The following is a 21,822-nucleotide window of genomic DNA, read 5'->3' on the forward strand; positions in this document are numbered from 1 at the left end:
AAGAAAGTTGAACATTGAATCAGCTAAAAAATGCGATTCCTTGATAACAACTTCAGACGAGCCACCTGCACAACAAGCCACAGAGTCACAAGACAACATTGAGAATAAACAACGGGTATCCTCATTGGTTGTTCACTACAACGCAAACCATACAAAACTGACAAAGGCTATCAAAAATGTGATAGGGAGGAGCCTCAGAGAGATATTCAGAAGAGACATATCATACCATTTGGACAGCATTAAAGACTATACAAGAGGATTCAACTTTTTCCAAGTCAATAAAATACTATTCTGCACTCACCAGAAACCAGACAAAAGGGACTTGACACTGGTAATCAAGTAACTGCCACCATATATAAAAGAAGAAGAAGTCCAACAGATACTTCGGAACAAAGGTTTCATGGTCCGAGAAACGCACCAGTATCACAAGAAGAATTCCGGAACTGAACAACTGGTTTTGCAACCTAAGTTTATAGCTGTTCTGCCAAAAAATCAGAAATTAAATGCCATCCATTATGTCAAATATATAATTTGCATAAAAGTCACAACAGGAAATTATATTCCACGAGAGATCCCCCTCCCCCCTCAGTCTAAAAATTGCCAAAGATGGACCCATTCAAGAAACTACTGCTGGCTTCCACTAAGATGTGTTAGATCGGAGGACCCCATGGCAGTGTAGCTTGTACCTGCCCGAAGGACAGAACAGACAAATGCGCAGACTGCAAACTAAGTGCTCATCCAGCAAATTGGGAAGTTTGAAAGGACGCAGAGGAAACCATCCGAGCCCACAAGGAATGAACCAACGTTAAACCAAAACTTTGCGTGCAGTGAAAATAGTGATACCAGCAACGACAGAACAAATTGTGACGTCACGGACCAGCATATCAATCGGGAGAGAAACCAAACACCAAAATGCATCAAGAAGAATGCCCTCAACAAGAAAATTGTATTGAAGTGTGCTGAGCAACCGGGAATACGAGATGGCAACAAACCCAGAGAACAGCACAGAGAAACTGGAAGGGAACAACACAGAGAAAATGGAAGCTGGTGCAGCCATATCAGAGATGGCCAAACAGTTAACCACGCTAAAAAACGACAATTTGTTTCAAGAATTGATCAAATTGGGGAGGAAGCTGAGGAAAGAACGTGACACCATAACTAAGACAACTATCTTAGTCGAAGAACTAGTGAACATCGTTACCTGAAAGTACCACACACCCTGGAAAGACGGGGCACAAAGGATTTAAAAATCTGCATCTGGAATCGAATGGAGTCCGAAACAAGAAAGCAGAACTACAGGACTTTGTCTCCACTAACAATATTGACGTTCTGCTATTAACGGAAACACATATCTGTGTGTTTGAAACTTTCCAACTATGGAATATGGCAGGCTATAGAACGGACAGATAAAATAGAAGAGGAGGTGCGACGGTAGCTTTCCTCCGCATCATGCATCGGCAAGAGAAGCTGTGACCATTACAACAACCTAAGGTAGCGGCAGTAACAATCTGGACAACGACACGACAAGTAACTTTGGTAGCGGCTTATTTAAGACCAAATTTCCAGATAATACCTCAAGACATACAGATGATATGTCACAGTTTCTACAAAGTATTTCTTGGTGATTACCTCAATGAAAAACAACAGTTATGGCACTCAACCAGAACCAATTTGAAGGGGAGCAAATGTCGAACTTGAGGAAGTCCTCGACGCCACCATACAGGGAATTCTCGAGCCTACCCATAAGTAGTATGGAGATGGCGTCATCAGCGCAATTTTGATATCAAATTGATATGCAAATTAATTAAATTGATCAATTAATTTTGCCCCTGACCATGCCCATCCCCACCCTCAGATGATGTCTAGTGTTTTTCTCAGCCTGCACATCGATCCCAGTCCCACACCCTCGCGACCCTCCCTTTCCTCCATCCTCCTCCCCACCTATCCTATTGGCGAGAATTTCGAATTTTGACGGGAATTTCGAATTTTGACGAGAATTTCGAATTTAAGCGGGAATTTCGAATTTTGGTGGCAGTTTCTTTGTCCCAAGGCTGTGCTGATATGCCTCCCCCCCCCCCCACCCTCCTCTTCCAGGAACTGATGGGAAATTAAAATTGCCAGTACCCTTTATGAAACTCGAACCCTGGTCCTTCTGGATGGAAAACCCAGATCCACCCCCCTAACACAACTATACCACCAGCGGGGCTTGGAATTGACGGGAAATTAAAAATGGTGGTGCCCCTCCCAGAACTCGAACCCTGTTTCTACTGGGTGGAAAGCTCAAATGCATACCCCAACACATGGAAATTGTCCAGATGGAGGAAAGGAAGGTTGGGTTAGTGTCCTTTATTTATTTTCGTAGGCAAAATGAAGTAAAGATACTCTAATTACATAATTAGTCATAAAGATTGGTTCTGATGACACAACTATATGCTTTGCGATAAACAAGGATGGCCTAAAATCGCAATACATCTCAAAAACTAACAATACCATACAACTGGTGTTATCCTGCTCGGAAAAAATTTCTCAGTACCACTCGAAACTAGTGCAGGTACACTCAAACATTACCCTTCACCTACAAGATGGCGGGAAAAAGGCAGAGGTGTAAGGTGCTACCTTTATTCTTTCTCGCAGGAAATATGTTCAACTGATGAGACGCTGGTGGTGGACAGAGAGGAGTTTAAAAAGTGTATTACCTGTAATCAGTAAGGACAGTATCTATCGTTGTTTGACGTCAGAGTTCACTTCAAATGCCTGCTCAAAAACCACCCTGCAGCCCAATACACGCTACCACAATTGATAGAAAAAATGCATCACAGTTCTAATTACACTTCAAAATTGTTATGAAACACAATCACTTGTAATGAACGGGTCATAATACAACAAATGTAGTGGAGAAAATCGTTGTCTCAAAAGACTGCAGAGGAGGCAGTAGTTGAATGTGCATTCTCCTCGACAGGTGTCCACAAACTGCCAAAGATCGAGGTCCTTTTACCTCCCCTCATCCTTCCCTTCCCTCCCTACCACCATCCATCCACCTATGGGGAATACAGAAGCTTTTTCAAATGGCCGACTGCTCCGCCATGCTTCGCGTGGTTGCTAAATGCCTTGACGCAAACACTCCTTTGCCAACACAATAGCATGTATAGTCAACTATACGATATGAGATAAAAGTATGGGCACCCCAAATGCAACTTGTTCATCTAAAATATAGCGACAGAGCCCCCCCCCCCCCCCCCCACAACGCCCCCATGATCAGAACGTGGCTTCTCCAGTGAACACCCACAGTAGACACGCAACACCTCGCCCCCAACAGCCCACAGTTCTGCGATGGAGAACAATTGTACGCCTATTTATAATCAATGCAACTTTCTCATGCAATCTGTTAAAGATATTTTCCGAAAAGACTGGGCCCCTCTGGAACAACAACGAAATTCTGGAGAACACTCCAGATCGCTTTTTCAAATGGCTGGCTGCTCCGCCGAGCGTTTATCTGCAGCCCACTGCCACCCCTCTGCAGTCACCGGTCTCACCAGGCGTTCCACTATCCTCCGCGGTCGTTCGTTTATGCAGCCTGCGTTGAGGCAATGACCATTCCCTAACACAAGAGGGAAATTTAGCCTCTCATTGAAGCGGGTGCTGTGTCCGGCGACCACACACAGTAGACTCGCCCCCACCATGCCCGCCGTTCTGCGATGCAGAACAATTGTATTTGACATCAACGCATCTCCTGTAGCCAAGTATTTATTAAAGAAGAGAACACAGTAGTGACGATAATAAATATCCTGCGATCTGAAGTTTTCCCGGAGTATTTCCAATTTGAACAGTTCTCGGGTATCCGACCGGGTAGCGTCGTAATTTCTCCACAATATTTCGGCAGACGTACACGCTGCCATCTTCAGGTGGTTCCTGACGAATGCTGTGCTGTTCCTCTCGGCGCCCTATATACAGGGTGTTACAAAAAGGTACGGCCAAACTTTCAGGAAACATTCCTCACACACAAAGCAAGAAAATATGTTATGTGGACATGTGTCCGGAAACGCTTACTTTCCATGTTAGAGCTCATTTTATTACTTCTCTTCAAATCACATTAATCATGGAATGGAAACACACAGCAACAGAACGTACCAGCGTGACTTCAAACACTTTGTTACAGGAAATGTTCAAAATGTCCTCCGTTAGAGAGGATACATGCATCCACCCTCCGTTGCATGGAATCGCTGATGCGCTGATGCAGCCCTGGAGAATGGCGTAATGTATCACAGCCGTCCACAATACGAGCACGAAGAGTCTGTACATTTGGTACCGGGGTTGCGTGGACTAGAGCTTTCAAATGCCCCCATAAATGAAAGTCAATAGGGTTGAGGTCAGGAGAGCGCGGAGGCCATGGAATTCGTCCGCCTCTAGCAATCCATCGGTCACCGAATCTGTTGTTCAGAAGCGTACGAACACTTCGACTGAAATGTGCAGAAGCTCCATCGTGCATGAACCACATGTTGTGTCGTACTTGTAAAGGCACATGTTCAACATTACCTTCCTTCATTTGGGCCAACTGGCGGTAAATCGAGGATGTACAGTACATACTGACGAAACTAAAATGAGCTCTAACATGGATATTAAGCGTTTCTGGACACATGTCCACATAACATCTTTTCTTTATTTGTCTGTGAGGAATGTTTCCTGAAAGTTTGGCCGTACCTTTTTGTAACACCCTGTATACTAGCCGTTACCCCCTCCACCGTTGCTCCCCTGGTATCTTTGGTGCGGCCGGCGCGGCGGTTACTGGAGGTGGTGGGGGAAGCGGCGCCTGGGTCTGAACTAGGGTCTGCAGTCTCCCTGCTGCCGCCGTCAGGGGCAGTCCTCGATCCCTGGGAGCACATCTTTCTCTCCAGGCTTAGTGCAGGGTTCCAAGCCTGGCTAAGTTAACATGTGAAAAAGCATCTGTTATGGCTTGCGGTTCCAGTTCCCGCCAGGCTAGCCGAGCGCACTAACGCGCTGATTCCTACACTCGGGTAGGCGCGCCGGCCCCAGATCGAATCCGCCTGGCGGATTAACGACGAGGGCCGGTGTGCTGGCCAGCCTGGATGTGGTTTTTAGGCGGTTTTCCACATCCCGCTAGGTGAATACTGGGCTGGTGCGAATGTTCCGCCTCAGTTACACACGTCACAGACATTTGAAACACGCCTGCGTTATTTCACAATTTACACTACATGCAGACAGTTGGGGTACACTGATTCCATCCGGGGGGCTACGGGGTGGCGGCAGGAAGGGCATCCGGCCATCCCTAACACTAACACTGCCAAATCCGTTGTAACCACACTGACCCTGCGATCGCTGCAGGACTATGGCGTAAGCGCAAGAAAGAAAGAAAGATGGCTTGCGGTTCCAGTCTCACTGATTATAAAAGGGCTACAAGTAGTCAGATCAAACATCGATAAGGAAATCGCAAGAAAATACCTTCGGCTCATAGTGCAATGGTGAAAAATTTACAATGCCGCACAACAGGTAACGCCTCTTTCTGCTGCTGACAAGCAAGTTTGGGGTTTCTAGCAATACATAACTTTATTTATGAAATGCCACATTTGCATACCTCTTGAGTAAGACACAGCATACCAATTAACCACAGACCCAATCAAAATCTAAGTGACTAGTATTTTACTAATTTGGTTCGATATAGGCGCGCTTGTGTACAGATACTCAGCTTTATTAAAACAGACTTTCGTCATAAGGTTATCGTGGGTAGTTTTATTTCATTTCTTACAATATAGTACGCAATTTTCATAGGGTTTCTTTTAGTGTTGTTAAAACAATAGTAAACATGAGAGAGAAATTAATCATCAACGATGTATGCGAATTCTCTGATGTTATCTATAACAGTCTGACAATGCACATGAAGTTTATTGATTACATGCATTTAGAAAACTTGTTATGAGTTAAAGCTGTCAAACAAGGTTTCAAGAAGAATAAAATCCCATTACCACACGACAGCCAATGTAGAAAACACTTTTCTGACGTATTTTGGCACGACGCGCTCTCCCCATACATAATACAAAAGTTTAGAGATGCATCTGCTTCCTGGCCGCCTATTAAACCTGAAAAGAACAAAATGTCGCAGAAGTTAGCCCTTTTTCCACATGCGACTATTTTGGGTTAAGAAGGGAAGGGAATTATGTTTGAAGTTCCATTAGATCGAACACTTCAGCAGACAGCAGAGTTGCGTTTTAAAAAATGTAGCAGTGAATGTACTCGAACTCACGATATCTTATCCATAGTGCACGGCGCTTTCCATTACGCTACGATCTGACAGGTAGCTACAACACCTCCAGAAGTCAACAGCAGTTGCTCCATAACTTCAGCATTCCACAGTGCTGTGAGATATTGCATATGGCCGGATCTAGACTTCTGAGAGACATACAGCTACAGCTTTTCTTTTGCACAGCAGGACGTTTTCAACAAACAGATAGCACAATAGAGTAACTCAAGTGGAAAGGAACACTCCCTATTTAAATTTCTGCATCCTACACATCTGGCAGTTCTGTGTAGGTTGCAGTTAGGTGATTTTATTTCGGTGATTACAAAATAGAGTCTAATGTATGCACTGGCTAGCCGAGGCAGCTTGTTCATGGCGATTCGATCAACCAACTAAATGAATGTACTGCAAATCACTACAGGGAGCCTGTGTGTCAGAATTCTCATCCAGTGTGGCGCAACAGCGTAATGATAGAAAAATCAGTCACAGAGAAGAGCATTTGGTGGTCTGTTGGATTGATGGTATGTTCATATAGTTATGGTCTGGGTTCGATTCAGACTTCTGCCGTTGATTTTTGGTAGGGGGAGACAGATTGTATTCTCTTCTGGCTCCGCCAAGTGAAGAAGATATAATGGCATTGTGATCTGAAATTCACATTAAACATGATATTCCTTCTCTACCAAGTAGTCGTTAGGTTGAACCACAGTAAAGTCAGGAGTGGCAACGTGTAGAAACTCTGTCGCCAGTAACATTTCTTATACTAGTTATTTATTGTAGTGATAAAACAAACGCTATGTATTGTCACAGGACACTTATCCCATCTTTTATTTGAGCTTCTGTATGTCGATAAAATTGGTTCTGAACTGGGAATGCATCTCAGACCGCCCTTAACGCGGAATTTGATCCCTTCTTGACAATACAGCTCGATTACAATTTCTTATTTGTTCAAAACTGCAAATTCCTCAACATCTCCACATATTGCGCGTGAATGGGTGCGAATCCTGGCTCGACACTAAATTTTTCATCATGAATTATCAAGCTCTAGCATGAGAACACCTATCTCCTGGTGGATAATAATTTTGATTTTTAATGTATTTTCATTCGTTGTCAACACTAACGATAACTGACATTTTTTACTCCTAATGAGACACAGAACTATTTGTGAGATCACTGCAAGTTCAAGGATGTTATTCCGAGCTGCTGGTGGAGAAAAATTTGATAGCTGACGTCTCTTTGTGTGTAGTCAACAACGATATGTGTGGGGTTCGATTCCCAGTCAACACTGAACTCTTCGTCATATTATTTCTAGTTCAAACACGCTCACATGTCGCTGCTGGTGTAGCAAACCCATTTTTAAATGTAACGGCGATAGGTGTCGTGTTGCAGTCCTAGGAAGGAAAAAATTAATGGTTCAAATGGCTCTGAGCACTATGGGACTCAACTGCTGAGGTCATTAGTCCCCTAGAACTTAGAACTAGTTAAACCTAACTAACCTAAGGACATCACAAACATCCATGCCCGAGGCAGGATTCGAACCTGCGACCGTAGCGGTCTTGCGGTTCCAGACTGCAGCGCCTTTAACCGCACGGCCACTTCGGCCGGCTAAAAAATTAATGTTTCATCTGGTCACTTCAGTTAAAACATCTAGCTACTGCCGAGAAAATCCGATATGTCACAGTTGATTGTGCTTCGATAACAATCCGATTAGGTTCTGTATTCGAATGCGTGTCCAACACAAAGCTTTACCTCACGGCATTTTAAGTAAGTTACTTGTGAAGAAGCAATATTTAACATCTGTCGTAGTTCATTAACAGGGACAATAGATGCTGGGTAGGAATTCGCGTCTGTTAAAAATGTTTACGTTATGTAATTTAAAGTTGATATTTGCTAACTTATAGAGTCTAAAATCGAGGTATATTACTCTCTGTATGCCTAGTCAGGAATGACTGTTAGTTTCCGTCAGTCACAAAATCTTTGGTTAGTCTGCAATATCTGGGATGAATCCATATGCAGAACGAGACGGTTCGTCGTTTCATTCAAAGTTCATACATATTCTCAACTACCTGCTCGTGAGTAACTTAAATTTTTAATGTAATTTTGTGTTAAATAATAAGTACGGTATGTTACTTTGAAGAGGAAATCATGAATAACGACGAACTTACTACGTGCATTACCTATCTGAGGTAATAATGAGAGTGGTAACATTTCAGGTATGTCATTTATTGTAATAAATGTGAGCTATACAAGCCTTAAGGACAGTCTTATCTGTGATAAGGTGTTCCCTGATATTTGTAGTATCGTGATATTACTTGAGTTATTGCGATACAGAGCAGTGTTTTCTAGTGGTGACTTGTTGGAACCATTTTCAATAGTAAAACGACTGTACCGAGGAGCGATTAGAGGACCTGTTAGACAGCTGCGATTTTCGGGTTGCATGCGAATAAGGCGTACTGCAATTCAGGTCGTTCGGATACTTTTGAGCATGACTGTACATTATTACTGTTCTGGTGCTAACCAACACTGGAAGGTGCTGTTGATAACACGAGTGAGGTAGTAAAAATAAAAAGAGGTACTGTCATCTTATCGGTGAAAAAAAATTTAAAAAATAAAAATAAAAACATTTGGAGGGTATTGCAGCATATGTAAGTAAAACGAATCTGCAGCATTTACAAACGCTTCCAAACAACTGTATTAAGGTGATGACCTTTAGATTTAACCCGATGCTCCACAGCGACAAGTAACAGATATTCAGTGTTCCGCCAAGCCTCCCTTCATCTCAACCGAGTAGTGTTGGTCAATCATTAGGCGGTAATTAACAGCATACCCACTGGACGGTCAGTCAGTGACACGGTAAAACGTTTCCCAGTTTCTATATCAGTGCTAAATCACACCTCCAGTACTTTCAAGTACCATATACTAGATTGCGAATGCAGCTAGATGACTGTGCAGTACATCCAGTCGACCGCATACATCAACGTATACCGGACAGCGTCCTACGCCAATCCAAAGGTGTTATCTACATATTTCCGGCACATCGAGCATAGTGAAGAATTTACGATTACGACTGGCTATCTTTCCCTGTGTGGAAGGGCGCCACAGAGCATTGTCACATTCGTAGGATAAAGTTGGAGATTGACAGATCCCTCTCACATTGTCCTCGACCAATCCTTCCTGCAACATTAATCTTACCCACGGCACCCGTCCAAAGTGCAGGCCCTCCCCAGATGCATGCATGTCAAGGAGCGTCATGTATCTTTTATCGGAGAATAGTAGACATGAAATTGTTGCATTGCTATAACAGACAGTTTATAGATGATGAAGGTCGAGACGTTGAAACTTTTCACGTAAATCAACCGTGCAATCAATTCTGAAACATTATTCCACTGTTCAGAGTCAGTACCAGGAAAGTACCGGCATGAGAGAAATGATCATAGAACATAAATGCACACTCCGATAATTACATGATTCTGGACATAAAAATGCTATACTGTTAAGGCATTACGGTTACCGAAGTATTAGTAATGCGGAATGCAACACTCTTAATACTCTAATGGAGGATATATTTGTCCAACATCGGACATACAACCACCCAGCAAGTATGTTACCCCATTCACTACGGTGACTAATTTTAAAATGATAAAACTACTCTCTTCCACACTGTTCCAGTATCCTAAGAAGGCATCATCAGTGCGTATCCACAGCTCGAGCTGTTTATAAACCAACTAGAATGAAGCCTGGAGAATGTTGTTCTGTCTCAGTTTCCATGTCAGTCGTCCATATCTTTAGTAATAGTAGCAGTATCGGTTTTGACGGATGCGGCTATGTTTCACTAGGAAATAGCGTGAAGAAACACCTACTTGAATATTTTCGATAGCTGATACATTGAGGTACCACACACACTGTTGCAGGAAAATGCACATGAAGGAGCAGCAACTTCTTTCCAGAGACTAAGTGCTACGATCAGTAGACAAAGGAGATGTAACAGTCTCATTGCTGTTTACATCAGCATTACCACAGCTCTGGTAGCATTCGTCTTGCACAAAGAAGTCCTGGTCTCACTTTAGATAGTTTTGACCATGTGTAGGATAATACAGCGGTTTCATCCTAAGACCGCATCTCTCGCGTACAGCCCCCCTCGCACTATTAAAGGTGATATATGTGACATCGATCCACCCTCCTACGGATCACTCTAGGGAATGGTTTAAGTCTGATAAACACATTGATTCTTCTCTTTAATACTTACGTAATAACACTGCTTGTGATAACCGGCCTTAATTCGGAAATATGTATATTCAACTGCATGTGTGAGAAAGTAGTTATGGATCAGGATGCATATATCTTGCCTGGTGTAATACGACGCCTCTGTGTAATACATACTTCGCCTTTTTTGGAATGTGTGTTACGAAAACCCACGTAGTTTACAGGAGGAGGGAGAGGTTTAAAAGTGAATGCAGCCAGAGCATAATTTTAAGCTTTTCTCGGTCTTGAGTGTCTGGGTACCCCCAAACCCTCCTCAGTTTCCCGAATTTCGTCGTACTTTTTCTCTAATTTTATCTATTCTCAGTCAATTTAAGTAATTTTGCAAATTTTTTCGCAGTTTTACATATTTCATCGTATTTCCCTCAATTTTACGTATTTTCCATCGATTTTTCGTAATTGTACCAGGTTATCGTCGATTTTTATGGATTTTATGTCTTTTTTTCATGTTCTTTAAAATATTTTACCATAGGTATATGGTCATATTTCAGGCTTGACTAAGCGTTGTTCGATTTTATATGAGGATATTTGCCTGTCCTATACACATACCTTTAAAAAAAAAAAAAAAGAAAAAAAAGAATTTTCCTCTTCCTGATGATCTACATACATGCATTTTGCATAGAAAGGTCATGAAAAGTATAGTAACACTCGCCTCATACCTTGACGAGACTCAGCGAGAGGTGCAGATTGGAAATTAAGGGAAACTCAGAGTCTGACACAGTTCTACACGTTCAATTGATTCCACCCTACCGAGCAGAGATCTGCAACGGAGAGTTGACATAGGTACAGAAGTGATTTCTGCAACTGCTCTGAAATTCTTTTTCCCCATAAGTATATGCTCTTATCGCTCAACATACGAGCTTCGCTACTTTTGTTTACATCGCCCAAATCTGATAGGCACCCACAACCACGTCAGTACTTTTGCAAACTGTAGGATTAAGGTATTTTTTAATCCTATTAATCCTACTAATAAGTTATTCGGTAGCCGACCGTGTGTCGACTGCACGTAGTATCCTAGACCAAGAGAATTTCCCTTCCCCTCACCTACAGAGTGCGCACCTCCTGAGGAGTAATTCATAAACGCACAGTTAGCAAATTATGCATTCGAATCACAACTGTCCACCGCTGACAGCACTACATACACATACTCATAGAGACTACGCACGCATATTACCAATCGCGACGTCTCAATTTCAGCCGATTGTACGTTATTTTCGACAGCGCACATACGCAGGCATACAGGAAACAGAGCAAACGCACTGCAGATGTGGAATATGTCGGTGGCGGCGGCTGGATGCAATCGAATACAGTGCAACGCCTCCCGATCAGTGCATTTGCGCTAGGTATTGGCAGCTGTACTACATTTACAAGGAATTTTAGAACACAGAACGAGTGGTGATGCCATGATCGCATGGGTAGAAGTGACATAAAAAAATCAATAGAATTGCCAAAAAATGACTGAAAATACATATAAATTATAAAATGCACTGAAATGTGGGGAAATTAAGGAAGCATTTGCGTGTCTTCTGGTTGGCGCATAAGAATTCTTGTACTTGGGAACGAGTATGCGACAGCTAGAGGAATACGAGAAAACTTTGACGTGGAAGCATCGGCAACCAGGGGAACAGTCCCTTTTCCCGTTGTTGCAGCATTCTATTGTACGAGGTGCATTCAAGTTCTAAGGCCTCCGATTTTTTTTCCTAATTAACTACTCACCCGAAATCGATTAAACTGGCGTTACTTCTTGACGTAATCGCCCTGCACACGTACACATTTTTCACAACACTGACGCCATGATTCCATGACAGCGGCGAAGGCTTCTTTAGGAGTCTGTTTTGACCACTGGAAATTCGCTGAGGCAATAGCAGCACGGCTGGTGAATGTGCGGACACGGAGAGTGTCTTTCATTGTTGGAAAAAGCCAAAAGTCACTAGGAGCCAGATCAGGTGAGTAGGGAGCATGAGAAATCACTTCAAAGTTGTTATCACGAAGAAACTGTTGCGTAACGTTAGCTCGATGTGTGGGTGCATTGTCTTGGTGAAACAGCACACGCGCAGCCCTTCCCGGACGTTTTTGTTGCAGTGCAGGAAGGAATTTGTTCTTCAAAACATTTTCGTAGGATGCACCTGTTACCGTAGTGCCCTTTGGAACGCAATGGGTAAGGATTACGCCCTCGCTGTCCCAGAACATGGACACCATCATTTTTTCAGCACCGGCGGTTACCCGAAATTTTTTTGGTGGCGGTGAATCTGTGTGCTTCCATTGAGCTGACTGGCGCTTTGTTTCTGGATTGAAAAATGGCATCCACATCTCATCCATTGTCACAACCGACGAAAAGAAAGTCCCATTCATGCTGTCGTTCCGCGTCAACATTGCTTGGCAACATGCCACACGGGCAGCCGTGTGGTCGTCCGTCAGCATTCGTGGCACCCACCTGGATGACACTTTTCGCATTTTCAGGTCGTCATGCAGGATTGTGTGCACAGAACCCACAGAAATGCCAACTCTGGAGGCGATCTGTTCAACAGTCATTCGGCGATCCCCCAAGACAATTCTCTCCACTTTCTCGATCATGTCGTCAGACCGGCTTGTGCGAGCCCGAGGTTGTTTCGGTTTGTTGTCACACGATGTTCTGCCTTCATTAAACTGAAACTTCCTGGCAGATTAAAACTGTGTGCCCGGCCGAGACTCGAACTCGGGACCTTTGCCTTTCGCGGGCAAGTGCTCTACCAACTGAGCTACCGAAGCACGACTCACGCCCGGTACTCACAGCTTTACTTCTGCCAGTACTTCGTCTCCTACCTTCCAAACTTTACAGAAGCTCTCCTGCGAACCTTGCAGAACTAGCACTCCTGAAAGAAAGGAGTGCTAGTTCTGCAAGTTTCGCAGGAGAGCTTCTGTAAAGTTTGGAAGGTAGGAGACGAGGTACTGGCAGAAGTAAAGCTGTGAGTACTGGGTGTGAGTCGTGCTTCGGTAGCTCAGTTGGTAGAGCACTTGCCCGCGAAAGGCAAATGTGCCAAGTTCGAGTCTCGGTCGGGCACACAGTTTTAATCTGCCAGGAAGTTTCATGTCAGCGCACACTCCGCTGCAGAGTGAAAATCTCATTCTTCATTAAACTGTCGCACCCACGAACGCACTTTCGACACATCCATAACTCCATCACCACATGTCTCCTTCAACTGTCGATGAATTTCAATTGGTTTCACACCACGCAAATTCAGAAAACGAATGATTGCACGCTGGTCAAGTAAGGAAAACGTCGCCATTTTAAGTATTTAAAACAGTTCTCATTCTCGCCGCTGGCGGTAAAATTCCATCTGCCGTACGGTGCTGACATCTCTGGGACGTATGGACAATGAACGCGGCCTCATTTTAAAACAATGCACATGTTTCTATCTCTTTCCAGTCCAGAGGAAAAAAATCGGAGGCCTTAGAACTTGAATGCACCTCGTATGTCTGTTGAGATAATAGTGATACATATGAGTCGACTGCTGTCTTTGATGCTTTCCTGGTAAAACAGCAAATCGTCTGCCTCTAAACTTACTTGCATCTGCGTTAAAGGATGACATCGAGTGGATGGGGTGGTCGGTTGAGATGGAGTTGTACGAGGTACGATTTAATGACAGACAGATGATGCATTCTAGAGAGGGAGAGGAAGAAGTTGCTGCAGTTAAGTTTTACCACTGTTCTGTTAGGATGAAATGGTCCCGTGATATAGCCTGCGTTTTCTGTGTGGGTCTTACAGCAGTGTCTACTTGCGATCGTTAACAGTAAACCTCTCGGTCATCAGAGGACTTCCATCTCAAGTGTGATGAAACGTGACACATTCCTCTAAATGAACGAAGATTTATGTGATGTACTCCATTTCCCTGTCGCATCTTGAGTATAAAATCAAGACTTCAGTTTCATAACTAAGAAGATGATTCTAAGTTAGCGATAGGTGTTTGTGAGGCACTGCAATCCCCGTGTATACATTTGCCTGACAGATGTCCTGTTTACAGAGTTAGTGGCGGCATGACGTGTAATTTCAAATGTCAAACGCCTCTGCTATGCATTTATCTGTTTCCTTCTAAGAGGTATTCTCCATTACTAATGATCATTTTATATAGGATTGATGCGGGCATAGTATAATTTCTTAACCGTGATCGGGTGTGAACAGTGGACGCTATACATCTCTGGAAAGCTATATTGTGCACGTATCGCACAGAATTGATATTTTCAGGGAGTATTTTTTCCATTTTACGGTTTGTTACCATACTTTATCGTAAAGAAACCGGCAAGAAGAATGTATGTCATTTGCTGGAAATATATTTCTTATATTGGAATATCAACAGCGTTACAGTCCATACAACTAATAGGTCAGAAACTGGAACGATCTAACATTATAGCCCGTTTTAAGTGCGGAACCTTGTAGCCTTAGGAGTGCGTTTGGTTATGTTCTCTCCTACCAATACCTTCCAGGTACTGATCCCAGACTATAGAACAACACTTTAGAGTTGATAGCATGGTTGATTTGCGTAAAAATGCTTCGAACTCCATCTGCCTGGAGCTCCAACATGCACAAAAACCACCTGTTTCTTGTTCTTCTTAACCGTCAGCTATTGCATCACAACAATTTCAAATCTGTTACTATACACCGATAAGGGGTGTTAATCTCCTCGACATGGGTGCAGCTGGAGAAATCTTGTGTACTTGGATAGGCGAGGACTCGACTAGCTCCATTCATTCACGAGACACAGAATGTAGCAGTCTACTTCTGGCCAGCTGCAGATTAAATCTGTAATGGTGCTGCAGGGTCGGCTGGTCAAAGACAGTGCGAGGGAGTCTTTCAGTCTCTAACTTTATCCTAAGACTGCTAGAATGCTGTGTGACTCCCATCCGCATAGAGATAGATTGTAAATTATGCATAGCCTCGAGGTGCTAGAAATATGTAGAGCGCTGTCTGGTACACTTTGTTGATGTATATGTTCGAGAATTAACAATGAATGGATGTACTGCACAGTCATCTATCTACATATGCAATGATACTCGCAAAGTAGAGAAGGAGTGGTTTATCTATGATACTGAAATTGGGAAACATGCTGTCGCATCATTGGTTGATGTTGGAATTAGTGTAAAATTGCTAAAATTGTTAGCACTACCAACTGTGATGCTTATTATTACAGTACATCGACGGTGCCTTTTCCATCCCATCCATCCATTGGTATGCTGTTGGTTACCACATAATGATTGACTGACATCGCTTGTTTGAGATGGAGAAAGAGTTTTGGTGGAGGGGCAACACCTTCTGAGGATGGCTAACACCAAAACAGGTTACGCGTACATGACTGCAGTTTGAGGAATCAGTCGAAACAGAATGCAGAGGCGTCAGCTATTCTGTCACTGTGACAGATGAGTTTAAATGTAGAGGTCCTCAATCACCTTCAGACAGCAATTTGGAAACTCTCCACAACACCGAAAAACTCTTCACGTTTCCTTATGTTGTAACTGTCTTTTAGTTAAAATTATCTAGTGTGTGTGGTGTGTTATGGTAGCAGTGGTAACAGCATGACTTATATCTAATTTTGAGCACACCAGAAAATGAAAACAACCCATCTACATTTTTTTCAAGATTAGAAGCAGAGAAACACTATGTAAAACCCATAAACAAAGCACTAGAAATCCTCCATATTACGCAAAAGGGAACATTGTTGAACATCCTTGAGGAAACAGAGATATATTCACATGCATACAGCAACCCAACAAATTTACTGAACGAACAAACCGACCTAAAGCACAAAAAGCATATAGAAAACTTTATTCACATTACAAATCGGAAAAATGGGTAAAATAACACATATCCATAGTAATATCGATAACTTGAGTAGTGTAAAACAGAGACAGAACACCAACATAAATCATAGACAACAACAATTATTAGGAAAAATTAAGAATGTAAAATAAAACTAAAGCTAACTTTAGGCAAAAACATAATTAGAAACAAACCTGTATGAAAAAGATAATAATAAACAACTGAATTTCACACATCACTTATTTATAATGGTAACTATGCAAACATGTAACGTGCTGACCCACTGTCATCCAATTGTCAGAAAAGTAGCATATTTGGAAAACAAGTGACATCTGATATACATCTCCACTCTACACCTGGGAGAAAGTAATAATTCCAAAACAGACAGGACATGACAGCAACGATGTTACGTGTAAGGTAAAACACCTAATGATATATTATAAATTTTCAGATCATAGTTACAAAATCACTATATTAAGAGTATCGCTCATCTATGTATTTACAGAGCACCTGACAATGGCAATTAGCCAAAATGAGCTCATGGTGAATCACATAAAATATAGACAACTTACATAGCAGTGTAGCTGGATATTATTCATAAATAATATTCTATACATTGTATAAATTGTTTAAACAATATTCCATACACTACAATCGAATTCCCTCCAAATGACCGATCAACTGAGTGTTTTTGCTGTCAATTTCTAAGAGGGAGGGCGGGAGGTGAAGGGGTTTACCAGAGGGGGAGAGGTTAATTAATTGATGAATTTAATTAAGTAGTCAGTCAAACTGTTAAGAGTGAGAGGGTCTATACTATTAACTCAGACCTGAAAGTGTACCTGTAGCAGTGAGGGGGGAAGTTTCCTGAAGGGTGGGAATGGGGGGGGGGGGGAGGGGGCGCGGGAGCAATAGGTTAAGTGCCTGTCAATCAAAGGGAAGGATCCTTTTAGCAGAACAATAGGTTAAGTACCTGTCAATCAAAGGAGAACAACCGGTTTAGTACCATTAATAAAATGAGAACAGTAGGTTTGCCCTAAGTGCATACCTGCCCCTGATGTAAGCAACCTGCACTAACAAACTGAGCGAGAACGAACCTTGTCCCCCTACTATCGACTCCTTTGTGCAAGACGAATGCTACCAGAGCTGTGGTGATGCTGATGTAAACAGCAATAAGACTTTTACATCTCCTTTGTCTACTGAATGTGGCACTTAGACCATCGTAAGAAGTTGCTGCTTCTTCGCATGCATTTTCCTGCAGCAGTGTGTGTGTGTGAGATACCTCAATGTATCAGATATGGAAAATATTAAAGTCTGTTTTTCTTCGCTCTATTTCCTAGTGAAATGTAGACGCATCCATCAAAACTGATACTACTAGTATTACTAATGATATGCATGACTGACATGGGAAGTGTGATTGAGAGTACATACGTTTCCGACTTACAAAGACGTATAAAATCCATTAACTTCCTAAGAGACAGATCAACAGTCTCCAGCCTTCATCCTAGTTGGTTTATAAACAGCTCGAGCTGAGGATACACACTGACGATCCCTTCTTAGGATACCGGAATAGTGTAGAGGGGAGTAGTTTTATCATTTTAAAATTTGTAACGGTAGTGAATGGGGTAACATACTTAACGGCTGGTTGTATGTCAGATGTTGGACAAATATAGCCTCCATTAGAGTATTAAGAGTGTTGAATTCCACATGACTAAAACTTCAGAAACCGTATTGCCATAACAGTATAGCATTTTTAGGTCCAGAACCATTTAATGATCGGAGTGTGCATCTATGCTCTGTGATCATTTCTTTCGTGCCTGTACTTTCCTGGTACTGACTCTGAACAGTGGAATCATGTTTCAGAATTGATTGCACAGTTGATTTACGTGAAACGTTTCAAATTCCATATGTCTCGACCTTCGACATCTATAAACTGTCTATTATAGCAGTGCACCAATTTCATGTCTACTATCCTCCGATAAAAGGTGTGTGACCCTCCTTGACATGCATGCATATGGGGAGAGCCTGCACTTTGGACAGGTGCCGTGGGTAAGATTAGTGTTGCAGGAAGGATTGGTCGAGGACAATGTGAGAGGGATCTGTCAATCTCCAAATTTATCCTACGAATGTGACAATGCTCTGTGGCGCCCTTCCACACAGGGAAAGATAGCCAGTCGTAATCGTAAATTCTTCACTATTCTCGATGTGCTGGAAATACGTAGATAACACCTTTGGATTGGCATAGGACGCTGTCTGGTATACTTTGGTGTATATGGTCGACTGGATGTACTGCATTCACAATCTAGTGGTACTTGCAAGGTAGTGCAAGGGTGATTTAGTGATGATGCAGAAATCGGGAAGCGTTCTACCGTGTCATTGACAGGCGTTGAAAATGCGGAACAACAGGTTAGAGTGCTAAAATTGATCTCGCTATCAACTGTAGTGTGTATTACAGTGCATTGTCCCACATCAATTGTGTCTTTCCCATCCCGACCTTCCATTGATTATGCTGTTGATTACCGCATAATGATTCACCGACACCACTCGGTTGAGATGGAGGGAGCCTTGGCAGACCATTGGATATCCGCTGCTTGTCGCTGTGGATCATGGGGTTGAATGTAGATGGAGGTCATCACCTTCATACAGTTGTTTGGGAGCATTCCTCAATGCTGCAGTCTTGTCCGCTGCAATGCCCTCCACGTGTTTATACTTTTATTTTTTATTTTTTCCCACCAATAAGATGACAGTACCTCTTTTTATTTGTACTACCTCACTCGTGATGTCAACAGCAACTTCCGGTGTTGGTCAACACCAGAACAGTAATCATACTTCGTGTTGAGTCTAGTAAAAAGGCACATCCGATTTGCGACAGTTCTTCATAGTGTGACTTGCATACAGCGAATACCCGGCGCTGTGCATCATTACTAGCTCTCCAACGAAGTAAAACTACATGAATAAGTTTCGAACAACGAAATCATTTGGGATTAATAATAATTCGAATCTACAGTGGCATGAATAATAGTTCATAGTGATGGGTCTGATCTTATGGATTCCCTCACATGCGTTGTGACATTCCCTGAGAACACTCTCAGTAATTCGCTTACCTAATTAATCAACAAAGTTTTATGCAGAATAAAAGAGAAATGGTTGATATAATATCCTCTCATGAATATTCAGCATCTACTTACATTGAGATGACATAAGACATTGGTTAGCGATATGCACGTATACAGATGACGCTAGTATTGCATGATAAGGTATAGAAGGTCAGTTCATCAGTGGAGAGTCATTTCTAATCAGTTGATTCATATGAAAAAGTTTCTGACATGATTATGGCCGCATGATGGGAATTACCAACTTTGTACGTGGAATGGTAGATGGAGCTAGACGCATGCGGCATTCCATTTTATTTCAGAAGTCTTTAGGAAATTCAGTATTCTGAGATCCAAAATGTCAAGAGCGTGCCGAGAATACTAAATTTCAGGCATTTCCTCCCACCAAGAACGATGTAGTGGCCGACGACCTACACCTAACGAACCAGAGCAGCGGCATCTGCTTAGAGTTGTTAGACCTAACAGACTAGCAACACTGCGTGAAATAACCGCAGAAATCAATGTGCGGCGTAGGAGTACGTATCCGCTAGGACAGTGTGGCGAAATCTGGCGTTGATGGGCTATGGCAGACGACCAACGCGAGTTCCTTTGCTAACAGCAAGACATCGTCTGCAGCGCCTCTTCTAGTCTCGTGACCATTGGATCGTAGACGACTGGAAAAACGTGGCCTGGTCAAATGAGTTCCGATTTACGTTGGTAAGAGCTGATGGTAGGGGTCTAGCAGGCGCAGATCCCACGAAGCCATGGATCCGAATTGTCAACAAGGCACTGTGCAAGCTGGTGGTGGCTCCATTATGGCGTTAGCTGTATTTACATGGAATAGACTGGATCCTCTGCTCCAGCTGAGCCGATCATTTAGTGGAAACGGCTATGTTCGACTGTTTGGAGGCCAGTTGCAGTCATTCATGGCCTTCATGCTCCCAACGAAGATGGAATTTTTATCGATAACAATATGTCATGTCACCGGGCACAACTGTTCATGGCTGGTGGTTTGAAGAACGTTTTGGACAATTCGAGTGAATCATTTGATCACGCAGATCGCCCGACATGAATCCCATCAAACATTCATGGGACATAATCGAGAGGCCAGTTCGTGTACAAAATCCTGCTCCGACAACACTTTCGCAATTATGGACGGCTATAGAGGCAGTATGGCTCATTATCTCTGCTGGGGACTTCCAACGACTTGTTGGATCCACGCCACGCCGAGTTGCTGCACTATACCGAGCAAAAGGAGGTCCAACACCGTATTAGAAGGAATCCCATGACTCTATGCACCTCAGTGAATATTCCTAGGGAACCCTTCTAGCTACCCTGCCGATGTATGCAATAGATGAACAAATCTACACCACCTTCGACTCTCTTCTCTGCCTACGACGGCAGGGGGTCTACAAGGGCGTACTGAAAAGTAATGCCTCCGAATCTTTTATGTGAAAAACCCTAAATTGACTTCGATGACGGAGCCACAGCCTCACCTCAGCTTGCACTGCTTAAGCACTATGAAACTGAAGTCCTCGAAGGTGTTCTTTAACTTTTCGAAACAGATGAAAAGCGGATGGGAGCAAGTCGGGACTCTATGGAGGATGATCGATGACAGTGAACCCAAGGCGTCGGACTGTTGTGTATGTTGCTGCGCTCGTGTATGGTGTGGTGTTGTCATACTGAAGCAGAGGGTGCACCGTGTTGAATGAAATCATCGAATTCTTGCTTTTAATTTTCTGAGAGCCTCTCTGTACCTTGGAGAGGTTATGGTTGTGCCTGTAGGTATGAATTCCAAATGCATCACACCTTGAACATCCTGGAACACTGTGAGCATGACTTATCCTGCTGGTGGCATGCTCTTGAACTTGTTTGACGTCGGTAAATCTTTGTGCAGGAACTCCGCTGATGCTCCCGTGTTTTTGTGGTCCTTCATTAGGAGTACGAGCAACCCAATGTCGCACGTTACTGAAGTCGATACAATTGAAGGGCTTATTTCAATAGTGGTACAAGTCCACGTTTGTTCATCCTGAGATATAGAGTCCTAAAGTTAAATGAGCGGTGAAAAATCTGCAGTTGAGATACCAGAAATATTCAAGCATATGGCTTCTTGCTAGAGATGAACCTTTCTTTCTGTTTGTTTCTATCATTAATTTCAGAAGCATTACAGACAGAAAAGAGGAGGTAATGCTTTTGTACCACTATAGCCGCGCGGGATTAGCCGAGCGGTCTGAGGCGCTGCAGTCCTATACTGTGCGGCTGGCCCCGGCGGAGGTTCGAGTCCTCCCCCGGGCATGGGTGTGTGTTTGTCCTTAGGATACTTTATGTTATGTAGTGCGTAAGCTTAGGGAATTATGATCTTAGTAGTTAAGTCCCATAAGATTTAACACAAATTTGAACTTTTTTTTTTTTTACCACTATTGAAATAAGCCCTT

General features: G+C 42.9%; 1 protein-coding gene and 1 non-coding gene across 2 annotated transcripts in view; one reads left to right on the plus strand and one right to left on the minus strand.

The window, feature by feature from the left end:
- LOC124555588 overlaps positions 1 to 21,822 on the plus strand; it is a 1,059,882-nt gene that overhangs the window by 762,293 nt on the left and 275,767 nt on the right. The gene's annotated exons all lie outside the window — the stretch shown is intronic.
- On the minus strand, positions 13,182 to 13,256 carry Trnas-cga. Its single transcript has one exon. It is a non-coding gene; the product is annotated as a tRNA-Ser (tRNA).

Source organism: Schistocerca americana, chromosome X (genome assembly GCF_021461395.2).
Source record: "Schistocerca americana isolate TAMUIC-IGC-003095 chromosome X, iqSchAmer2.1, whole genome shotgun sequence".
Taxonomy (NCBI): Eukaryota; Metazoa; Arthropoda; class Insecta; order Orthoptera; family Acrididae; genus Schistocerca; species Schistocerca americana.